This window comes from Carcharhinus amblyrhynchos, chromosome 21 (assembly GCF_965287045.1).
Source record: "Carcharhinus amblyrhynchos chromosome 21, sCarAmb.v2.hapA, whole genome shotgun sequence".
NCBI lineage: Eukaryota > Metazoa > Chordata > Chondrichthyes > Carcharhiniformes > Carcharhinidae > Carcharhinus > Carcharhinus amblyrhynchos.
The window spans coordinates 8557866-8565042 of NC_137344.1; positions in this window are offsets into that span (position 1 = coordinate 8557866).

Consider the following 7177-nt stretch of genomic DNA (forward strand, 5'->3'; position numbering starts at 1 on the left):
AGGAGGCCATTCGGCCCATCAAGTCTGCATTGACTTTCCAACAGAGTATCTTACAGGCCCTAGCCCTGTAGCCCCACATATTTATCCCACTAATCCCCCTAACCTACATATCTTGGGACACTAAGGGGCAATTTAGCATGGCCCAATTCATCTAACCTGCATGTGTTTGGATTGTGGGAAGAAACCGGAGCACCCAGATGAAACCCACGCAGACACAGGGAGAATGTACAAACTCCACACAGACAATGGCCCAAGGCTGGAATCAAACCCGGGTCTCTGATGCTGTGAGGCAGCAGTGCTAACCACTGTGTGACCTTTGTGTTCACAGCAATCTGATATATCACAGAGTAAATACACAAAGCTGGTTTAAAACAATATCAAACTAATGTACAGATAAGCCAGTGCTGGAGGCATTTGGAAGGTCTATGCAGGTACTTAACGCTAGAAATGCTTCACATACCTTCCTCACCAAAGTGAACAACATTCTTGACTGTTAAATATATTCAATCTAAGATATCCCCATTAAACTTTGCATCTAAATCATTTTGCTTGGTAATTGTCTATGGTTCTTCTTTGAGTTGGCGGGGGGGTTACAGCCTCACAGGTGCTAGATATTTCCTGCTGCCATTTCCAACTGGCAATCCTTCCCAAAGCTATCAGCTGAGAAGATCACATCAGAGCCTGATTGCATCCTTGGCAGTTGTCACTGCATGGAGGGCAGGAGAGGAATTACCTTCTCCTATGTCTGAGGCACTGAGATTAATTCCTAAAGTCATTCTGTCTGCTAACTCAGAATGAAGTGAGAACCGAAACTGGGGTACTGCATAGGTTGGCCACCGACTGGGTAGATTGGTTGATACCTTCAGCTAGAGATGCACGGAGCTGGAATTGAGCCGGGAGAGTCACTATCCTGGAGAAACCACTTGTGGTGCTTTGTGCCCCCTAGTGATGCCTTCGATATCACACGAGGTGGGTCAGTCCTGATCAATGTGAAATTTCCCATGCTTGCATTTTACAGAAAGGACTTATCACCCACGATCTCCCTCTCTCTCGGCCCTTTCTTTCACTCCAACTTGCTCCGTTATTCCTCTCAGATAGATTGGGGAGGGGGACCAATTATTGTGGTCCAAATAGGAAGAACCACAAATGATGATGCTGGGAGAAATTAAAAATGCTGCACCTCCAGGGTAATAACCTCTGGATTGTAGCCTGAGCCACGTGCCAATTGGCGGGATTGGGAGGGGGCAATCAGATTAGAGAATTAACCTTGTGGCTCAAAGAGTGGTGTGGGAAGATTCACAAAGGACAGGCACAAGTACTGGGGATAAAGGGAGCTGTTCCATTGCATGGAATCCATTTAAACTGGACTGGCATCCGTGTCCTGGCAAATCATATATCTAAGGGCCTATATTGGACTTTAAATTGGAAAAGAAGGTGGGGGTGGGACACGGGGTTAATAGGATCCAAGCTCATTAGAGTCATAGGCCGGAATTTTACCAACATGCCCCGATTCCGGGGGCGGGCTCGGCTTGGAGAACGGCACAGGCGGGATTGTGCCGGTAAAATTCCGCCCATAGAGGTTTACAGCATGGAAACAGGCCCTTTGACCTAACTTGTCTGTGCTGCCCTTTTTTTCGAAACCCCTAAGCTAGTCCCAATTACCCGCATTTGGCCCATATCCCTCTATACCCATTGTACCCATGTAACTATCTAAATGCTTTTTAAAAGATAAAATTGTACCCGCCTCTACTACTACCTCTGGAAGCTTGTTCCATACACTCACCACCCTCTGTGTGAAAAAAATTACCCCTCTGGACACTTTTGTATCTCTCCCCTCTCACCTTAAATCTATGCCCTCTAGTTGTAGATTCTCCTACCTTTGGGAAAAGATATCGACTATCTACCTTGTCGATGCCCCTCATTATTTTATAGACCTCTATAACATAGAACATAGAACACTACAGCACAAACAGGCCCTTCGGCCCACGAGTTGCGCCGATCACATCAACACCTACCAATCCATAGACCTATCTATAACCCCCAATCCCACTAAATCCCATATACTCATCCAGAAGTCTTTTAAAAGACCCCAGCGAGTTCGCCTCCACCACCACTGACGGCAGCCGATTCCATTCACTCACCACCCTCTGAGTGAAAAACTTACCCCTAACATCACTTCTGTACTTGCCTCCCTGCACCTTAAATCTGTGTCCTCTCGTAGCGACCATTTCAACCTGGGGAAATAGCCTCCGAGAATCCACCCTATCTATTCCTCTCAACATTTTATAAACCTCTATCAGGTCACCTCTCAACCTTCGTCTCTCCAGGGAGAAGAGTCCCAGCTCCCTCAACCTATCTTCATAAGGCATGCCTCTCAATCCAGGCAACATCCTTGTAAATCTCCTCTGTACCCTTTCAATAGCTTCTACGTCCTTCCTATAGTGAGGCGACCAGAACTGTGCACAGTACTCCAAGTGAGGCCTGACAAGGGTCTTATAAAGTTGCAGCATTACCTCCTGACTCCTAACGTCACCTCTCAGCCTCCGAAGCTTCAGAGAAAGAAGTACCAATCTATTCAGCCTCTCCCTATAACTCAATCCATCAAGTCCCAGTAGCATCCTAGTTAACCTTTTCTGCACTCCTTCTAGTTTAATAATATCCTTTCTATAATAGGGTGACCAGAGTTGTACACAATATTCCAAGTGTGGCCTTACCAATGTCTTGTACAACTTTAACAGGATGTCCCAACTCATGTATTCAATGTTCTGACCGATGAAACCAAGTATGCCGAATGCCTTCTTCACCACTCTGTCCACCTGTTACTCCACTTTCAAGGAGCTATGAATATGTACTCCTAGATCTCTTTGTTTTGAAACTCTCCCCAATGCCCTACCATTAACTGAGCAAGTCCTGCCCTGGTTCAATCTACCAAAATGCATCACATTTGTCTAAATTAAACTCCATCTGCCATTCGTCACCCCAGTGGTCCAATTGATTAAGATCCCATTGCAATTGGAGATAATTTTCTTCACTGTCCACTATGCCACCAATCTTGGTGTTATCGGCAAACTTTACTAACCATGCCCCTTAGATTCTCATCCAAATTATTAACATAAATGACAAATAGCAGTGGATCCAACACTGATCCCTGAGGCACACTGCTGGTCACAGGCCTCCAGTTTGAAAAACAACTCTCTACAACCATCCTCTGGCTTCTGTCAAGAAGCCAATTTTGTATCTATTTAGATACCTGGATCCCATGAGATTTAACCTTACGCAGCAACCTAGCATGTGGTACCTTGTCAAAGGCCTTGCTAAAGTCCATGTTGCTGAAGTTGAACCAAGACGCAGAGCTTTTCTTGACTTGAGTGAGTTTATTGACTTGTTCAGTCTCACAGCTCTCCTCCACACAACCCAGTGTCCCAGCCATCCCCTGTTTATATGTGCCTTTGAAAACAAATAACTTAACTAATAAACTGATTGAAAGCCCTGAAAAGTTGGCAAAACGACAAAACATTACAAAAAACATATCAAAATACATTAAAATAATGATGCATTCCAGCCCCTGCTGTGTCCCTCAGTCCCTGAAGGCTTCAAGTGTGCCAGTAGACACGGCAAGCTCCATCTCCAGGGACACCTTGGGTCTGTAGGTGATCCTGGATTTGGGGCAGGCAATCAGGTCTAATCACCCTTTCCATGGCCTGTGTCTGGACCTGTTAATGGCCACCTTGGTCAGACCCAAGAGCAGATCCACGAGGGAGCCTGCCCCCCTCTGCGCTGGATGATGATAGGTCAGGAGCGTGGGGCTGAAGTGTAATTAAAACCTGAGGAGCAGCCCCTTCAAATAATCAAAAAGGGCCTGCAACCTCACATAACCTACATAGACATGGAACACAGGTAGGTAGCCTGGGAGTGTGTGAACCACCTTCATCGTCTGTAACAAGGCACTACAAGAAGTCTCACAACACCAAGTTAAAGTCCAACAGGTTTATTTGGAAACAAATGCCAGTAGCTTTCGGAGCGACAGGTTAAAGAGATGTGTATCGTCTCCAGACAGGACAGTTAGTGAGATTTTGCAAGTCCAGGCAAGTCATGGGGATTACAGATAGTGTGACATGAACATCGCTCGACAGTCACCAGGCGAGAGTGTTCTCTTCCTGTTAGGAAACACTTCAGCGGTCACGGGCATTCGGCCTTTGATCTTCGGGTAAGCGTTCTCCAAGACGGCCTTCACGAGACACGACAATGCAGAGTCACTGAGCAGAGACTGATAGTCAAGTTCCGCACACATGAGGACAGCCTCAACCTGGATCTTGGGTTCATGTCACACTATCTGTAACCCCCACGACTTGCCTGGACTTGCAAAATCTCACTAACTGTCCTGTCTGGAGACGATACATATCTCTTTAACCTGTGCTTAACGCTCTCTCCACTCACATTGTCTGTACCTTTAAGACTTGAATTCCAATCATTATTTTGTAAATTGAGTTTGTGTCTTTATAAGTCCTGTTTGTGATTAGAACTCCCACTCACCTGACGAAACAGCAGCCAGCGCTCCGAAAGCTAGTGGCTTTTGCTACCAAATAAACCTGTTGGACTTTAACCTGGTGTTGTGAGACTTCTTACTGTGCTTACCCCAGTTCAATGCTGGCATCTCCACATCATGACAAGGCACTACTCCATGCCATCCCCCGTTTATATATCTTTCAATTACCAGTAAAATAACCTAATTAACAAATGAACTAATGAACAAATTAACAGCCCGTAAAGAGGTTAATCCCTATTTATATTCTGTCTTTCCCCTGATGTAGGGCGCAAATCTCCCTTTTCTTTTCTAAGTGTTCCCTCTGGTGGGAGAATTGGAATGTTTCCCATTAGGACTGGCAGTGCCTGTCAGGTGGAATTCAGCCACTTTTACCGTGTAAATGCATTCAAAATGCCAGCCAGCCAATGTCACAGAGATTGGGGCGCTGTTTTTAGAGGGAGCAGCAATCTTAGCAGTCAGAGACAGACCTTCCTCCTCATGACTACGAACATGGTGACACCCCCCCCCCCTTCTCCACTCCCCCGACAAGAGGAGCACCCCTAACCCCACAGCACAGGGGGACACCTAACCCCCACCTTTAAAAGAATGGGTCAGCCCACCTTCTTCCCCACCACCCCCCCAATAAAGGTACTCCAAATTGGGATCCCTGCAGGCCCTGCCTCCTCAGCCTCCCTTAGGCTTCAGCCTTTGGCAGTGCTGACAGTGAACTGCCCCTTGTCACTCTAGCAGTGACATCCTGGCTGTCTCTCTGTGACACCCTGTCTCTGTGGCAGTGACACCCTGGCTGTGACATTAAAGCAGTGTACCAGGGTGTCATTGCCAGGATGGAAGGGCAGCGGTGCCAACCTCATCCATGGTTGATAGCTCCTCCAGCATAGGCATGCTATTCCAGCACGAATGGTTGAGGAAGACTCACTATGGAAGAAAAAACAGTCAGCCAAGGACTTGAAATCAAAGAGCAAGCCCTTTTATAAACACTGCAATTAGAAAAGTGGAAGTGAAAGGTTCTTCCCGATGTTTAATAGTCTCAGTATGTCTATCAGAACAATTCTATTTATAAACATTGTGGTTAAGAACAAAAGGAAATACTTCAACCATGAAGTGAAACAAAAACAAAGCTGTGTAATAGCCTCAACCTGTCAAACCTGAGGTTTATAAAAGGTACTGGAGCATGAAATTGAATTAAACATAGCATTTCAAAGCCTTTGAGCTTTCCAGGAAGGCTCAGAGATTTGCAAAAATGCAGTGTTAAAAAAATGGGGCTTAGTGAGCAGCTGTGATGAAAATAGAAAGTTCTTCATGCTTACTGAATTATATCAACAATGAATTGTTTGATCTGCTCTGGAGCTGTCCACTACAACTCTCACCAACTTTTACAGATGCATCACAAAAAACATTGGTTTTGGTTGTATCACAGCTTGGTATGGCTCCTGCTCTACCCAAGACTGCAAGAAATACAAAGCATCGTGAAAGAAGCCCAGTCCATCATGCAAATCAGCCTCCCATCCACCGACTCTGTCTACACTTCCTGCTGCCATGGAAAAGCAGCTAGCATAATCAAGTACACCATGCACGCTGGACGTACTCTTTTCCACCTTCTTCTGTCGGGAAAGAGATACAAAAATCTGAGGACATGTACTACCCAGTCAAGAACAGCTTCTTCCCCATCGCCATCAGACTTTTGAATGGACCTACCTTGTATTAAGTTGATCTTTCTCTACACCCTAGCTATGACTGTAACATTCTGCACTGTCTCCTTTCCTTCTCTATATATGATATGCTTTATCTGTATACTGCATAAGAAACAATACTGTAAACGGATATGTTTAACAATAATAAATCAAATCAGAGCAGTTCACATTAGCCAGGCTGCACCTGCTGCTGGTTCAGGCAAAAAAGGGAATCCCCCTAGTGAAACTGATATCTCCTGTCAGTCAGAGGTCTTCAGATGTGTCTGCTTACACCTGGGGCTTCCAAGAGAGAATAAAGGAACCTTCCCTAGTGAAACTGACATCTTCTGCCAATCAGAGGACTTCAAATGGGTCTGCTCACACCTGGGGTTTCTGAGAGAGATCAATCCTTTCTCTAAAATGGAGTGATGTTATGATTTTGAAGGCTTGACACACCCTTCTCCTCTCTTTCTCTCAATGGGACAAATTAACAAAAGATCAAATGAACAGATTAAAGGGGCAGCCCCTTTAAAGAGGAGCTACAACAAAAAAAACAGAATCAGAGAGGAAACTTATAGAAACAAATTAAAATGCACTCCTCTATTTATGCTCTTATTAATATAAACCAAACGTATATGAAACAAAAATGATAAATGCAAAATACTGCAGATGCTGGAATCTGAAACAAAAAAATGCTGGAAAATCTCAGCAGGTCTGACAGATTCTATGGAGAGAAAATAGAACCAACCTTTCAAGTTTAGATGACCCTTCATCTGTGCTGGCTCTGACAAAACAAAAATGTGTTTGAACACCTGATGGGGCACTGTTACTAAAACAAAATGACAAAGAAAATGTAACTAATTAAACAAAAATGTAATTACTGGAGGTGATATTGCACCCCATCCCCCATGGTTCACTGGTATAGGTTGGTAGGCAGTAGATTTAAAACTGAGATGAGGAG